This window comes from Balaenoptera physalus (assembly GCF_965194825.1).
Source record: "Balaenoptera physalus genome assembly, chromosome: 2".
NCBI lineage: Eukaryota > Metazoa > Chordata > Mammalia > Artiodactyla > Balaenopteridae > Balaenoptera > Balaenoptera physalus.
Genome location: NC_138883.1, coordinates 108,411,661 through 108,429,925, shown reverse-complemented (window position 1 = coordinate 108,429,925; position 18,265 = coordinate 108,411,661). Strand labels below are relative to the sequence as shown.

At 41.6% G+C, this 18,265-nt stretch overlaps 1 protein-coding gene and 1 long non-coding RNA gene across 2 annotated transcripts in view; one reads left to right on the top strand and one right to left on the bottom strand.

Moving 5' to 3' along the window:
* The window catches only part of USP3 (ubiquitin specific peptidase 3), a 222,414-nt gene that overhangs the window by 140,127 nt on the left and 64,022 nt on the right, over nt 1–18,265 (bottom strand). The window lies entirely within an intron of this gene.
* LOC309654340 overlaps nt 1–18,265 on the top strand; it is a 66,048-nt gene that overhangs the window by 1,318 nt on the left and 46,465 nt on the right. The window lies entirely within an intron of this gene.

Sequence of the window (18,265 nt, the reverse complement as noted above, 5' to 3'; positions counted from 1 at the left end):
AAATACAGAGTGTCCTTGAGTGTTGGAAGGGTCCATGGTCCAAACCCCTGGCCCAGAGAAGTGAAGTGACTTGCCTAAACTCACACAGCAAACTAGACCCCCAGCTACTGACTCCCCTTGCATCTTTCCTGTGTCCTGAATGTGAATGTAAATGAACCTGTGATTCCCTCCTTCCTGACCCTGCCCCTACCCCCTGCATGGAGATTGGCCACCTCCCAGCCTGGATGATTTCTGGAACACAGCTCTGGGAATGCTTTCTGTGCTGGGAGTTAGTTTCCTTTTTCTACATAGCTTCCAACAAGAGCTCTGGGCCTTTCCTCTCTGGGAACTCAAAGTATTGCACCATGCAGGGTTCTGAGCAGTAGCTAAAATACTTTTCCAGAGCACAAGTCCTTCTTGTGAAAGAAGACAGCAAACGTTAGAAATGGGACCTGTGTGAGGGTGAGCTATTCTGACTCTGTCGGTAAGGCTTTTTGGTTTAATATCTCACTACTTTTTTCTGGGATGATTAGATGACGGGAAATAACATTGGATTAACACATACCCTGTAGTAGGCACTACCTCATTTAATTTCTTAAAAACACCTATGGAGTAACAGATTTGGAAAGGAGGCTCAGAGAGGTTAAGTAACTAACTCGACCAGCTCCCAAAGCGAAGATGTCACTGTCTCACTGATTCTCAATGAGGAATGGAATGGCCAATCAGAATCACCTGGGAGCTTTTTCAAACTACTCATATATGTTTCCCATTGAGAACAACTGCACCCTATAGGGCCATCTGTAGGATCTGTGTGCCCAGGGTGCCATCCCACAGATGTTCGAACCTGGACAGGTGTCAACAAACTGGTGAAGTATTGTAGTCAGAACTCTGCCTCTGTGGGTCCTGCATCCGCCAATACAGGGGGCTGACTGTACTTTGCAATTTTATATGAGGGACTTGAGGATCCGCAGATTTTGGTATTCTGGGGGGGGATGGGGGTTCTAGAACCAATCCCCTGCAGATACTGAGGTTCAACTGTAGTAGGTGGGAGATAGAAATCCACGTAGAGGGGCTGTAACAAAGACAAGGAAAATGAGTGTCTGGAACAATTCCTTAGAGAAGAAGAAATAGAAGACGCCTAATGATTGGGACACAGGGGAATATAACTCAGGACCAGAGAAGAGAGTAGTCCTGGAAGGAGGGTGCAAGGGGGCAGGGCCCAGGGCAGGCTGACCCATTCCCAGGAAAGATGTGGTGGGAGGGAGGTGTGGTGCAGGACTTGGGGCAGAATCTCTGTCTACCACATTCAACAGAGAGGCAGCAGCTGAGGTAAGAGGAGCACTTGACCAGGAGTTCTTAGACACAGTCCTGGCTGTGTGACTTCAGGCAAGTCACGTTACCTCTCTGTGATATGGTTTCTTTCTCTTCACAATGGGCATAAAAATAACCTTCTCTGGCTACCTCTCAGGGGCATTATGGGAACTGACAGAGTTAACTTATATCAAAGTTTTTCATGCAGAATTTCAGCCCCTCAGTTTGTTCTTGGCTATATTTTATTGGCAGCATTTGTGCAGTAAAGCCTGGCATGGGGAAAGCCCCCGTGTTAGTGTCGCCTGATCTTGTTGTACCTGCAGCCCAGCTAGTATGAATTTCAGCTACATAGAAAATACCTTCTGATAGTGGTCTGATTGCCCTTTAAAAAACCCAGGTCTTGTTCTTAAAACAGAGGTTTTTTTTTTTTTTTTGGTGAAAAGTTCACTCATACAAGAATATATATATAACATGTAAGTACAATTTAACAAATAATAAAACAAATCACATGCTAAGCTTAAGGAAAAATGTCACCTGCAGTGCTCCCACTTATCCTTTGCTGCTGCAATCTCCTCACTCTACTGTCCTCATTTTGTGTTCATTGTTCTCTTGCTTTTAAGAAATAGCTTTACTGCAATCTACAGATTCAATGCAATCCCTATCAAACTACCAATGGCATTTTTCACAGAACTAGAACAAAAAATTTCACAATTTGTATGGAAACACAAAAGACCCCAAATAGCCAAAGCAACCTTGAGAAAGAAAAATGGAGCTGGAGGAATCAGACTCCCTGACTTCAGACTATACTACAAAGCTACAGTAATCAAGACAGTATGTTACTGGCATAAAAACAGAAATATAGATCAATGGAACAGGATAGAAAGCCCAGAGATAAACCCACGCACATATGGTCATCTTATTTTTGATAAAGGAGGCAAGAATATACAATGGAGAAAAGACAGCCTCTTCAATAAGTGGTGCTGGGAAAACTCACAGCTACATGTAAAAGAATGAAATTAGAACACTCCCTAACACCACACACAAAAATAAACTCAAAATGGATTAAAGACCTAAATGTAAGGCCAGACACTATAAAACCCTTAGAGGAAAACACGGGCAGAACACCCCGTGACATAAATCACAGCAAGATCCTTTGTGACCCACCTCCTAGAGAAATGGAAATAAAAACAAAAATAAACAAATGGGACCTAATGAAACTTAAAGCTTTTGCACAGCAAAGGAAGCCATAAACAAGATGAAAAGACAACCCTCAGAATGGGAGAAAATATTTGAAAATGAAGCCACTAACAAAGGATTAACCTCCAAAATTTACAAGCACCTCATGCAGCTCAATATCAAAAAAACAAACAACCCAATCCAGACAGACTGGGTCAAGATGGTGGAGTAGAAGTCTGTGTGCTCACTCCCTCTTGCAAGAGCACCAGAATCACAACTAACTGCTGAACAATCATCAACAGGAAGACACTGGAACTCACCAAAAAGATACCCCACATCCAAAGACAAAGAAGAAGCCAAAATGAGATGGTAGGAGGGGCACAATCACAATAAAATCAAATCCTGTAACTGCTGGGTGGGTGACTCACAAACTGGAGAACACTTATACCACAGAAGTCCACCCACTGGAGTGAAGGTTCTGAGCCCCACGTCAGGCTTCCCAACCTGGGGGTCCAGCAACAGGAGGAGGAATTTCTAGAGAATCAGACTTTGAAGCCTAGTGGGATTTGACTGCAGGACTTTGACAGGACTGGGGGAAACAGAGACTTCACTCTTGGAGGGCACACACAAAGTAGTGTGCACATCGGGACCCAGGGGAAGGAGCAGTGACCCCAGGTGAGACTGAACCAGACCTACCTGCTAGTGTTGGAGGGTCTGCTGCAGAGGCAGGGGGTGGCTGTGGCTCACCGTGGGGACAAGGACACTGGCAGCAGAAGTTCTGGGAAGTACTCCTTGGCATGAGCTCTCCCAGAGTCCGCCATTAGTCCCACCAAAGAGCCCAGGTAGGCTCCAGTGTTGGGTTGCCTCAGGCCAAACAACCCAGAGGGAGGGAAACAAACCCATAACAATTAAGAAAATGGTCATAGGAACATACATATTGATAATTACCTTAAACGTGAATGGATGAAATGCTCCAACCAAAAGACACCGGCTCGCTGAATGGATACAAAAACAAGACCCATATATATGCTGTCTACAAGAGATCCACTTCAGACCTAGGGACACATGCAGACTGAAAGTGAGGGGATGGAAAAAGATATTCCATGCAAATGGAAATCAGAAGAAAGCTGGAGTAGCAATACTCATATCAGATAAAATAGACTTTAAAATAAAGAATGTTACAAGAGACAAGGAAGGACACTACATAATGATCAAGGGATCAATCCAAGAACAAGATATAACAATTATAAATATATATGCACCCAACATAGGAGCACCTCAATACATAAGGCAACTGCTAACAGCTATAAAAGAGGAAATCGACAGTAACACAATAAGAGTGGGGGACTTTAACACCTCACTTACACCAATGGACAGATCATCGAAACAGAAAATAAATAAGGAAACACAAGCTTTAAATGACACAGCAGACCAGGTAGATTTAATTGATATTTATAGGACATTCCATCCAAAAACAGCAGATTACACTTTCTCCTCACGTGTGCTCGGAACATTCTCCAGGATAGATCACATCTTGGGTCACAAATCAAGCCTCAGTCAATTTAAGAAAATTGAAATCATATCAAGCATCTTTTCTGACCACAACACTATGAGATTAGAAATGAATTACAGGGAAAAAAATGTAAAAAACACAAACACATGGAGGCTAAACAATACATTACTAAATAACCAAGAGATCACTCAAGAAATCAAAGAGGAAATCAAAAAATACCTAGAGAAAAATGGCAATGAAAACACGACAATCCAAAACCTATGGGATGCAGCAAAAGCAGTTCTAAGAGGGAAGTTTATAGCTATACAAGCGTACCTCAAGAAACAAGAAAAATCTCAAATACACAATCTAACCTTATACCTAAAGGAACTAGAGAAAGAAGAACAAACAAAACCCAAAGTTAGGGCTTCCCTGGTGGCGCAGTGGTTGAGAATCTGCCTGCCAATGCAGGGGACACAGGTTCAAGCCCGGGTCTGGGAAGATCCCACATGCCGCGGAACAACTAGGCCCGTGAGCCACAACCACTGAGCCTGCGCATCTGGAGCTTGTGCTCCGCAATAAGAGAGGCCACGACAGTGAGAGGCCCGCGCACCGTGATGAAGAGTGGCCCCCGCTCGCCGCAACTAGAGAAAGCCCTCGCACAGAAACGAAGACCCAACACAGCCATAAATAAATAAATAAATAAATAAAATTTTTTAAAAAACAAAAAAAACCCAAAAAAACCCCCAAGTTAGCAGAAGGAAAGAAATCATAAAGATCAGAGCAGAAATACATGAAATAGAAACAAAGAAAACAATAGCAAAGATCAATAAAACTAAAAGCTGGTTCTTTGAGAAGATAAACAAAATTGATAAGCCATTAGCCAGACTCAACATGAAAAAGAGGGAGAGGACTCAAATCAATAAAATTAGAAATGAAAACGGAGAAGTTACAACAGACACCGCAGAAATACAACGCATCCTAAGAGACTACTACAAGCAACTCTTTGCCAATAAAATGGACAACCTGGAAGAAATGGACAAATTCTTAGAAAGGTATAACCTTCCAAGACTGAACCAGGAAGAAATAGAAAACATGAACAGACCAATCACAAGTAATGAAGTTGAAACTGTGATTAAAAATCTTCCAACAAACAAAAGTCCAGGACCAGATGGCTTCACAGGTGAATTCTATCAAACATTTAGAGAAGAGCTAACACCCATCCTTCTCAAACTCTTCCAAAAACTTGCAGAGAAAGGAACACTCCCAAACTCATTCTATGAGGCCACCATCACCCTGATACCAAAACCAGACAAACATACTACAAAAAAGAAAATTAAAGACCAATATCACTGATGAATATAGATGCAAAAATCCTCAACAAAATACTAGCAAACAGAATCCAACAACATATTAAAAGGATCATACACCATGATCAAGTGGGATTTATCCCAGGGATGCAAGGATTCCTCAATATATGTAAATCAATCAATGTGATACACCATATTAACAAACTGAAGAATAAAAACCATATGATCATCTCAATAGATGCAGAAAAAGCTTTTGACAAAATTCAACACCCATTTATGATAAAACCTCTCCAGAAAGTGGGCATAGAGGGAACCTACCTCAACATAATAAAGGCCATATATGACAAACCCACAGCAAACATCATTCTCAATGGTGAAAAACTGAAAGCATTTCCTCTAAGATCAGGAACGAGACAAGGAGGTCCACTCTCACCACTATTATTCAACATAGTTTTGGAAGTCCTAGCCAAGGCAATCAGAGAAGAAAAAGACATAAAAGGCATACAAATTGGAAAAGAAGAAGTAAAACTGTCACTGTTTGCAGATGACATGATACTATACATAGAGAATCCTAAAGATGCCACCAGAAAACTACTAGAGCTAATCAATGAATTTGGTAAAGTTGCTGGATACAAAATTAATGCACAGAAATCTTTTGCATTCCTATACACTAATGATGAAATCTCTGAAAGAGAAATTAAGGAAACACTCCCATTTACCACTGCAACAAAAAGAATAAGATACCTAGGAATAAACCTACCTAGGGAGTCAAAAGACCTGTATGTGGAAAACTATAAGACACTGATGAAAGAAATTAAAGATGATACCAACAGATGGAGAGATATACCATGTTCTTGGATTGGAAGAATCAATATTGTGAAAATGACTCTACTACCCAAAGCAATCTACAGATTCAATGCAATCCCTATCCAATTACCAATGGCATTTTTTTACGGAACTAGAACAAAAAATCTTAAAATTTGTATGGAGACACAAAGGACCCCGAATAGCCAAAGCAGTCTTGGGGGAAAATAACGGAGCTGGAGGAATCAGACTCCCTGACTTCATTCTATACTACAAAGCTACAGTAATCAAGACAACATGGTACTGGCACAAAAACAGAAACATAGATCAATGGAACAAGATAGAAAGCCCAGAGATAAACCCACGCACCTATGGTCAACTAATCTATGACAAAGGAGGCAAGGATATACAATGGAGAAAAGACAGTCTCTTCAATAAGTGGTGCTGGGAAAACTGGACAGGTACATGTAAAAGAATGAAATTAGAACACTCCCTAACACCATACACAAAAATAAACTCAAAATGGATTAGAGACCTAAATGTAAGACCGGACACTATAAAACTCTTAGAGGAAAACACAGGAAGAACACTCTTTGACATAAATCACAGCAAGATCTTTTTTGATCCACCTCCTAGAGTAATGGAAATAAAACAAAAATAAACAAATGGGATGTAATGAAACTTCAAAGCTTTTGCACAGCAAAGGAAACCATAAACAAGATGAAAAGACAACCCTCAGAATGGGAGAAAATATTTGCAAACAAATCAACGGACAAAGGATTAATCTCCAAAATATATAAACAGCTCATGCAGCTCAATATTAAAAAAACAAACAACCCAGTCCAAAAATGGGCAGAAGACCTAAATAGACATTTCTCCAAAGAAGACATACAGATGGCCAAGAAGCACATGAAAGGCTGGTCAACATCACTAATTATTAGAGAAATGCAAATCAAAACTACAATGAGGTATCACCTCACACCAGTAAGAATGGGCATCATCAGAAAATCTACAAACAACAAATGCTGGAGAGGGTGTGGAGAAAAGGGAACCCTCTTGCACTGTTGGTGGGAATGTAAATTGATACAGCCACTATGGAGAACAGTACAGAGGTTCCTTAAAAAACTAAAAATAGAATTACCATGTGATCCAGCAATCCCACTACTGGGCATATACCCAGAGAAAACCATAATTCAAAAAGACACATGCACCCCAGTGTTCATTGCAGCACTATTTACAATAGCCAGGTCATGGAAGCAACCTAAATGCCCATCGACAGACGAATGGGTAAAGAAGATGTGGTACATATATACAATGGAATATTACTCAGCCATAAAATGGAACGAAATTGGGTCATTTGTAGAGACGTGGATGGATCTAGAGACTGTCATACAGAGTGAAGTAAGTCAGAAAGAGAAAAACAAATATCATATATTAACGCATATATGTGGAATCTAGAAAAATGGTACAGATGAACCGGTTTGCAGGGCAGAAATTGAGAAACAGATGTAGAGAACAAACGTATGGACACCAAGGGGGGAAAGCGGCGGTGGGGGTGGTGGTGGTGTGATGAATTCGGCGATTGGGATTGACATGTATATACTGATGTGTATAAAATTGATGACTAATAAGAACCTGCTGTATAAAAAAATAAATAAAATAAAATTCAAAAAAACAAAACAAAACAAAAAAACAACAAAAAAAGAAATTCCACGGCAAATGCTGTGTCAATAGTATTCTGAAGGCAGAAATAATTATAACATAACAAAGCAAGACTGGAAGAATTCATAGGACCAAGAGATCACACTGAGCCGGAGTTGCTGGATAAATTTTCATGGAGAAGGTGGGATTGAATTAGGTTTTGAAGGATTGGCAAGATTTCAAGGAATGAGAACTGTTTTCTAGGTGGAGGAAGCAGTGTAAACAAAGGGCCACCTGGAGAAGGTGTGAAAGTCCAGAGTTAACACTGGTAAAGACCAGGCACTAACCAGTCCTAATGATTACTGGCCAAGTAGTCTCAGTTGTTGGGTTTGAGGGGAGGTCCCTGCGGAGGGACTGGGGTGGAGGTGGGACGCTGAGGTGGTGGTGGGGTGCTCAGGACAGCAGTCAGAGATGGCCTCCTAGCAATTTAACCCTCTGCTGAAGTATTTTAGTATTTTTACGAATAGGACAGCTCCATCCGTGCTCACAGGCTAAACATCTGCCCTGCATTGGAGACTTAGGCATCTGAGGATGGAAAGACAGGGTGGAGGTAAATTGTGAAGGGCTTTGAATGCCAGGGGGTCTGGGATTCCCAAAACAAACATGACCGTCATTTATTTTTAGAGACAAACCTTAGGGAACCCCTCCCTCTATAAATATCTAATAATAAATGAGTAGTTAAATAAACAATAGTATATCTATGTAATGGAATAGTCTGTAATTATTAATATCAAGTTTCTGAAGACTCGTTAATGACATGGAATAAGTGGGAACAAAATGTGTATAGAGGGCTTCCCTGGTGGCGCAGTGGTTAAGAATCTGCCTGCCAATGTAGGGGACACGGGTTCGTACCCTGGTCTGGGAAGATCCCACATGCCGCAGAGCAACTAAGCCCGTGAGCCACAACTACTGAGCCTGCGCGTCTGGAGCCTGTGCTCTGCAACGGGAGAGGCCACGATAGTGAGAGGCCCGCGCACCGCGATGAGGAGCGGCCCCCGCTCGCCGCAACTGGAGAAAGCCCTCGCACAGCAACGAAGACCCAACACAGCCCAAAATAAATTAATTAATTAATTAATTTTAAAAAAACAAAAAACGTGTATAGAGTATAATACCAATTTAGTAACTACAAATATGAAGATAAGAAGAGAAGAACATCAAACTGTAAACTGTGGTTATTTTTGGATGGTAGTATTATACTTGATTTTTATTTTCATCATTACTTTTTTCTATGTTTTAACTTTTTCTATAATGAGCACATATTACTTTTATAATGAATACGTAATAAACGTTATTTTTCAAAAGCAAAGCTTAAAAGTGGAGTTTGGTGCGGTGGTTGCCATTGCTACCGTCTTATTCTTTCTAAGCAGGTGAACTCCATTCTCACTTGCACAGTATCCAGGAACTGGGCGCCCACGTGATTCAGTTTACAGTGGCTGAGCAACCTCTGTCCCTGTGGTGTCAGGACTGCCCGTCACTGAGCACATGACTGGGAAAGCCTCTCACTTGTCATCATTCCCGAAAGGTCCTCGGGTGCACCTGTAATTCCAGCAATTCCCCAAGGTTTTTGGCGCCCCAGAAAAGGCACAGGACCTCCCTGAGCACATGCAAGGACTGACACGGAACTGTGGGCAGCTAGAGCACATTCAGATGCAAATTCTCATTTTACAGTTGAGAAAACAGGCCAGAAAGAAGGCTCTCGCCCAAGGTCACACAGTGAATTAGCGGCAAGGAGGGACTTGGGCCCAGGCCTCTGTCATCAACAGTCACAGGCTCTTAGACAACTGTCTTTCCCAGGTTCTGTTCAAATTTGTTTTCTGTCTACTCTTCAGTAACTACACAGTCAGATGTAGTTTGGGTTAAAGTTCACAGAATGACTTCTACTCTTGTCTGTTTAGTTTCACGGCTCCCTGGGTTTCTTCGACTAAATTCTGATCTCTTTTAAATCTCATACTGTATCAAAATGGTGAAAATATTCTTTGAAAACAGTCAGGCAGTTCCTCAAAAAGTTACACATAGCATTACCCAGCAAATTCCACTCCTAGGCATGAACCCAAGAGAACTGAAAGCCTGTGTCCACACAAAACTTGTATACCAATGTTTATAGCAGCATTATCCATAATAACCAAAAAGTAGAAACAGCCTAAATGTCCATCAACTGGTGAGTGGATAAACAAAATGTGCTACAGATATTGAGAACAAACCAGTGGTTACCAGTGAGGAGGGGCAAGATAGGGGTAGGGGAGTAAGAGGTACAAACTATAGGTATAAAATAAGCTACAAGCATATATCATACAACATGGGGAACATAGCCAACCTTTCATAATAACCATACATGGAGTCCCCTTTAAAAATTGTGGGGACTTCCCTGGCGGTCCAGAGGTTAAGAATCCACACTCCCATTGCAGGTGGCATGGGTTCAATCCCTGGTCGGGGAAATAAGATCCCACATGCCATGCAGTGCAGCCAAAAAAAAAAAAAAATTGTGAATCACTATATTGTACAACTGTAACTTATATAATATTGTACAGCAACTATACTTCAATAAAATTTTTTAAAATGTGCTATATCCATACAGTGGCATGTTACACAGTAATAAAAAGGAATGAAGTACTGTTAAATGCTAAACATGGATGAACCTTTAAAATATATGCTAAGTGAGAGAAGCCAGCCACCAAAGACCACATGTTATATGATTCCATTTACATGAGATGTCCAGAATAGGTAAATCCTCAGAGACAGACAGTAGATTAATGGTTTCAAGAGGCTTTGGGGTGAGGAGAATGGGAAGTGACTGCTAATGGATATGGGTTTCTTTACTGAGCGATGAAAATGTACTGGAATTAGATATTGGAGGAAAGCCACAATGAAAACAGTACTGTGGTATAAAGACCTACATTTAAGCTACATGCCTGAGCCTAAAGCAGCATTTAGAAGCAGGTCTTCTACTCTGAAAGGTAGAGTGGAGTGGTGGAATAGGTCATGACATAAATTAGCTACTCAGATACTAATTAGAATCCCAGGGACTCCACTAACTAGATGCAAGACCTTAGTCAAGTTACTCATCCTTAATCAACCTCAGTTTCTTCATCTGTAAAATGGGATAATAGCCTGTCTTGCAGGTAATTGCATGCACAATGCCTCACACTCAACCCTTTAGTTGCCCCTGGTTTCCCCCTCTCATCTCTATTATCAGGAGTCACTCTTGAAATATTGGGGGGCACTGGTACCCCCCAGGAGATTCAAGAAGACCTCTTAACACAAGGGTCTGGGAGCTTTTCTGAGCTTTTCTCAAACTGTAACAGGCATAGGACTTATTTCTTTCCCACTGATTTTCTCAAACCCTACACATTAGTGACTAGGACAAGGCTTTCACATCAGATCACTTGGGGATCTTGTAAAATGTAGATTCTGAGTCTTTGATTCATAGGTCTGGGGTGGAGCTTGAGAGTCTACATTTCTAAATCTCCCATGCTGTTGTTTCTGGTCCTTGAAAATACCTTCATAGTGGTACAAAGTCACTGGAAATGTTAAACTAGAATGATTTCTAGAAACTTCCTCAAGTAGCAAACTTTGAATATCTAAGGTAGATAGAGATAAAATAAATGAATATGGGTTTCATAACAAAAATGCTGACAGAGTCTGAAATATTATCAAAGATTTTCAAAAGGCCTTTCAGGTCTTCACAGAAATATTTACAGCTTTCCATGAGGGTCCAGAGTTGACATATGAAATTCTCATCTGAACCATAAAAGTTACAAGTTGCATCGAGTGTCAACATTGTCTAAGCAGGGCTTGCATCTAGTATCTCCTTTAATCTGCCTAGACCAAGTCTAGGAGGGAGGCAGAGCAGGAACGATTGTCCTCTGTTGGTAGATGACAAAACTGAGGCTCAGGCAGTTTAAGCGATCTGTTAAGGCCACTTGGATTGTCCCCGGCTGAGCCTGGCCCAAGGGAAACGGCTCCTCTCTGCATCTGGTTTCTGTGCCCTCCTGCTTATCATGGCATGACAGAGGATTCTCTGCAACTTCAGATCTTCCCTCTGGTCCTGGGTGTATAAACAAGGCAGCTTCAGGGATAAGGAAGCAAGCTAGAGAACCCCTAGCAAAGGGTGTCCTCAGAGGTGCAAGCTAACAGAGCTAGTCATATCTCTACCCTTCTATTTGGTACCACCCCACAATTCAGGACTAAAAAATATCACAGTCTTGCCTACACTAAAACAAGCATGTTTGGGATCCAAACACCCATCTTGTTATCTTCTTGCCCCTGTTGTTTACAGGACAGCAGGAAGGCTGCAGGTTGCCAGTCTTCAGCACGTCACCAGGCTCCCTTCACCCAACATCTCTCGGCCTGATTTGTCCCCTGAAAACTCTCAGGTCTTTGGAGGAGTGGGGGGTGGGGCATGGTGGGAAGGCAGAAACCATCTCTTTGTATTTGGAGCGTATGTCCTTTAATTCATCACTTAGGCGTTCAAGAATATAAGGGTGTGTGTGATTTTTAACCTTGAAGGTTTCAAGTTGGGGAAGTTTAAAAATATTGATGCTGGGCCCCACCCCTAGAGATCTATGGTGGGCTAGGATTTTTTAAGTATTCCAGGCATTCTCATGAATAGTCAGGGTTGCAAACTGCCACATAAAGGTCAAGGATTTGAATAGATCCCCCTACCCTACCTCCACAGGTGAGTTCTATCCACTCTGTCCTAGAGGTTTCGTTCACCCTGAATTTAAAATGTTGTGTGAATGCCATTCCACACAAATCAAGTCGTGTGTATAACATGTGGTCTGGAAGGAGGCTGGTGAATTTCTTGTCTCTACCATTGCTGTCAGAGAGGCAGTACGTGAAGGAAGGTTATGGGCACAGACCTTCTGGCCTTGCATCCCGGCTCCACTGCTAACTAATTTAGCAAATCAGAACATATTGCTAAGCTGTCCTAAGCCTCAGTTTCCTTATCTGTAAAATGGGGCTATGGGTTGTTGAAGGGATGCAGGGCTGGGAAGAGGACACACTTCCATGACCCTGAACATGAATGTCTCCTTAAGTTTTGCATCCTGGGCACCTCGCTTGCCTCACCTTAGCCCTTGCTCTGAGGAGGTGCAAGGAGATAATGCATGCCCAGTGCTTCACCCAGTGCCTGGCACGCTTTAGGTACTCAATAAATGTTCATTAGGAGCAGGAGTTGGGTCTATAACCCAACTCTTAACTCAGCCAACCCCACTGTATTTTATTCCCCACAACCAATTAAACTCCATTCCTTTCTGATAGAGAACAGACTTGCCAAGGGGCGGGGGGTGTGGTGGGGGAGAGGGAGGGGGAGGGAAGGATTGGGAATTTGGGATTAGCAGATGCAAACTATTATGTATAGGATGGATAAACAACAAGGTCCTACTGTATAGCACAGGGAACTATATTCAATATCCTGTGATAAACCATAATGGAAAAGAAAATATATGTATAACTGAATCACTTTACTGTACAGCAGAAATTAACACTGTACAGCAGAAATTAACACAACATTGTAAATCAATTATACTTCAATAAAATTTTTAAAAATCAAAAAAAAAATTCCACTCCTTTCTATTTAAGTTAACCCAATTCAATCCCCCCCCCACTCCACCCTCCCCCAAATCCCCGCGGCTTTCCAAACTGGTCCAAGCAAGTTAATTTGATACAGTTCAATTCTTCTAACATCTCTTTACTCATAGAGTTGACATTTAATAACAACCAAAATTCAGGATGCCCAGTTAAATTTGAATTTTAGATCATTGAGCAATCATTTTAGTATATGTCCCATGCTATATTCAAATTTAAATTTGAAATAAGTTTGAAATATTTTAAAGTAAAAAATTCAAACTTAAGCACCCTGTATTTTATCTGGCAACCTTACTCACTTGTTACTGCTCAGGCACAGTTGGGCACTGTGCCTTCTGGTGCTTTTTCTTTCCCACCTTATAGCGCTTATGTTGTAAGACAAATTCTAAGTGCTCCCCAGCAGACTGGGAGCAACTAGGAGATGAATGCTTTATTTCAATTACCTAGCATAGTTCCCGGTACTGTTTGTGGAAGGTGGGAAGGAAGCGAGAGAGGGAAGGAAGGAGAGAGGAAGGAAAGAAGGAAGAAGGGAAGAGGGGGAAGGGAGAAAGGAAAGTTCTGCTTCTCAGCTAATAATCTGATTTAGTGCACGAAAACAGATAAGCAAAAATTACACCCTCTCGTGTGCTTAACGCTTTGTCTTTTCAGTAATTAACATATGTCCAATGTTTTAACGTTTACAAATGGTTTACACATATATTATTTAATCTTTGCCTCGAGACTTTAGGGGAGGTGTATGTTGTTTTTTGTTTTTAATTATTTATTTATTTTTGGTTGCATTGGGTCTTCGCTGCTGTGCGCAGGCTTTCTCTAGTTGCATTGAGTAGGGGCTACTCTTCATTGTGGTGCACGGTCTTCTCACTGCGGTGGCTTCTCCTGTTGTGGAGCACAGGCTCTAGGCACGCGGGCTTCAGTAGTTGTGGCACACGGGCTTAGTTGCTCCGCGGCATGTGGGATCTTCCCAGACCAGGGAATCGAACCCATGTCCCCTGCATTGGCAGGCAGATTCTCAACCACTGCGCCACCAAGGAAGTCCTGGGAGGTGTTACTTTAACCCCAGGCAGCAGACACAGTTGGATGCCCACTCACCAGTTACTCCAGTAGTTCCCCATCCGCCTCTTCTTGCTGGTAATGATTGCAGCGCTGCTCTGCTCCTCTCCGCATTTCCCGAGACTCAGAGAAGGCGGCCCCATTCCCAGCTCCGGGAGTGAATCATGGTTGGTCCAAGCCCACCATGGTGGGCCTCTGTCTTTGCTAATTGCCACTTTAGGCCCTTGGCATGATTCTAGCTGATGCAATGCAGGAGCGGTGCTGTTGAGGGACTTTGAGGTATGCTCTCCCTTGCTTTTCGTAGAGCTGCTGTCCTGCTCTTTTGCTGCTGGACTGTGCTGTGTCTGAGTACAAGGTCTGGAGGTGGAGCAGAGACAGGCAGAGCACAAAGATGGAAGGAACCTGGGACCTTGACAACAGCATTGAGCCAATAAAGCCAAGCCTGACCCTCTTCCCTCCCCCTTCTCATTATGTTATAATGAGACTCATTGTTTCAGCTGCTTCCAGTTGGGTTTTCTGTTCTTTGAAGCTGAAGCATCCTCACTGACACACTCCGTGTTATAGGTAAGAGTAAATTGAGGCCTAAGGAGGCAAATGACTTGCCCTGGATTGCAGAGCTGGTAAACTCCAGAGAAGGGTCCCGGCCCAGTTGCATCCGGGTTCAGGTCTGAAGTTATCTGTGCTTCAGGTCTCCTTGTTAACCACTGTCCTCCTTCAGGTCTGCCACAGTAACTCAGATTCCCACTGCTTAGCTGTCTCTTTGGGTTAAGATATTAAGGACCTGTATAAAAATGCAACTACATTTGTATTTTACTTCTGAATGTGTATGTGTATGCAGTGTGGTGGACTGATCTTTATTTTTTCCCCTGAGAGATAAAAATTAATCCATTTATACTGTATCAGCATGTTACTACGTGGACACACCTGCTCACACAGCTGACTTTCCTTATAGCAAAAGAGGGATTATTCTCCTTTCGTTTTCTCTGGAGGGATGAAACATTTTAAAAGTACATATTTTCATATTAAGTAGAAACTATAAATAATTGATTTTCTAAAAAAGTCACAAGGCATAGGGCTGGTGAGCAAGCGACCTGAGTGCTTATAAACTTGCTTTCAGGCCTCTCCTCATCCTTTTGGTCCTCATCTTTCACATAAACTCTATGTCTATCAAAACACAAACATTCCATTCCCTCTGCTGAGAATTAAAAGCACTTAACTTGAAAAATCAACTTTTTTCTAATAAGAAAAATAGAGTGATGTCAGGGATTGTGAATGTAATCAATGCCACTGAATTGTACACTTAAAATGGTTAAAATGGCAAATTTTATGTTACATATATTTTACCACAATTTTAAAAGTTAATATATGAAAAGCCTTAAGTTACACACTTTAAATGGGTGAATTGTATTGTATGTGAATTATATCTCAATAAAGCTATTAAAAATAGAACCAGCTACTATTTCCATTAACAAAGTGTCTTTTTCCATTTCCATTTAAGTTTCTGAAAAGGTGATCTGATTGCCAAATAATTTCAAATGCATTAATAAAAGGGAGCAATGTATGATCAGCCATTTCCAAACATTAATGATAGTTACCACGGCCTTTATAATGACTTTTGGGGGTAATGTTTGATTTTTACATAATTCAAACTTACAGAAAAGTTGTGAGCATCTTACATATTGTTTAAATAACATGTGACAACACAGACACACGAAGAGGGGAAATTCAGACAATCTAAAGTGAATATTATGACATCAGGAGAAAATCCACTGTATAAAATAAACACAACTTTGAAATAACTATAACCACTTTAATACAACTGCAGTTCAGCATATAGCTGTTTCATGACCAATCATAAAAGAGAAGTTCCCATAAAAATGCATGGGCACCTTACAGGTTAAGAATTTGTGCATTAATTATTACAGAAATGCAAATCAAAACGCAAATCAAAACTACAATGAGGGGGCTTCCCTGGTGGCGCAGTGGTTAAGAATCCACTTGCTAATGTAGGGGACACGGGCTTGAGCCCTGGTCCGGGAAGATCCCACAAACACGGAGCAAGTAAGCCCGTGCGCCGCAACTACTGAGCCTGCGCTCTAGAGCCCACAAGCCACAACTACTGAAGCCCACATACCACAACTACCGAGCCCTCACACCACAACTACAGAAATCCACACGCCTAGAGCCCATGCTCTGCAACAAGAAGTCACCGCAATGAGAAGCCTGCGCACCGCAACGAAGAGTAGCCCCCACTCGCCACAACTAGAGAAAGCCTGTGTGCAGCAACAAAGACCCAAAGCAGCCAAAAATAATAAATAAAATTTTAAAAAAAGAATAGATACCTAAAATACCTAAAATTAAAAAAAAAAAAAACTGCAGTGAGGTACCACCTCACACTGGTCAGAATGGCCATCATTAAAAAGTCTACAAATAACAAATGCTGGAGAGGGTGTGGAGAAAAGGTAACCCTCCTACACTGTTGGTAAATGGGAATGTAAATTGGTGCAGCCATTAGGGAGAACAATGCAGAGGTTCCTTAAACAACTAAAAATAGAGTTGCCAGATGATCCAGCAATCCCACTCCTGGGCATATATCTGGACAAATCTATAATCCAAAAAATACATGCACCCCTATGTTCATAGCAGCACTATTCACAATAGCCAAGATGTGGTAACAAGCTAAATGTCCATTAACAGTTGAATGGATAAAGAAGATGTGGTACATATATACAATGGAATACTACTCAGCCATAAGAAAGAATAAAATAATGCCATTTGCAGCAACATGGATGGACCTAGAGATTATCATACTAAGTGAAGTCAGAAAGAGAAAGACAAATATTATATGATATCACTTATACATAGAATCTAAAATATGACACAAATGAACTTATCTACAAAACAGAAACAGACTCACAGACACAGAGAACAGACTTGTGGTGGTTGCCAAGGGGGGTGGAGGGACGGAGTGGGAGTTTGGGATTAGCAGATGCAAACTATTATATATAGAATGGATAAACAACAAGGTCCTACTGTATAGCACAGGGAACTATATTCAATATCCTGTGATAAACCATAATGGAAAAGAATGTGAAAAAGACTATATATATATATATATATATATATATATATATATATATGAATCACTTTGCTATACAGCAGAAATTAACACAACACTGTAAATCAACTATACTTCAATAAAATAAATTTTTAAAAATTAAAATAAGTTTAGATACCTTCTGGAGCAGATGAGCCCTTCAAAAAAAAAAAAAAGAATTTGTGCCTTGCAGTGATGTGTTTCACACAATAAAGCCAATCAAAATATATGCAGGCTACCTTAAAACTGGAAATGCATGGGCTTTAAATTGTTTTTAGAATATTCCATATAAACATCTACAAATGTGCAATTTTGCAGTAAACTCACATTTCTCTCTCATAGGCTCCGGTCACCCTCCCCCAGCTCCACAGTGCCTACGGTTGATTCCCGGGGGTGTGCCCGTTCCTGGCCTCTCTACACTTCCTCTTCTGCTCTTCTGGGCTTGGAGATGTGAGAGGGAAGTGGTCTTGTCCCACGACTGACTGTGGCAGGTCCTCCTCGTTGCTCTAGTTGCTGATCTCCAGGGTGACCCGGGGACCGTCGCCCCTGAGCTATCTCATTGTCAGAAGGTTCTGAATGGATGGGTGGAGGCCCCATCAGGCCCCAGAGGGGCAGGACTCGAGCACTTCCCTTGACGTTGGCTGGCCCATGAGGGATCTGAGCCTATCTTTTCAGCTGCGTTATTCCATCCCCAATGGGCAGCACCCCACTCCCCCCATGCTATACCAGTCTCTTTACTTTTGAGGTCCCCAGCTCTGG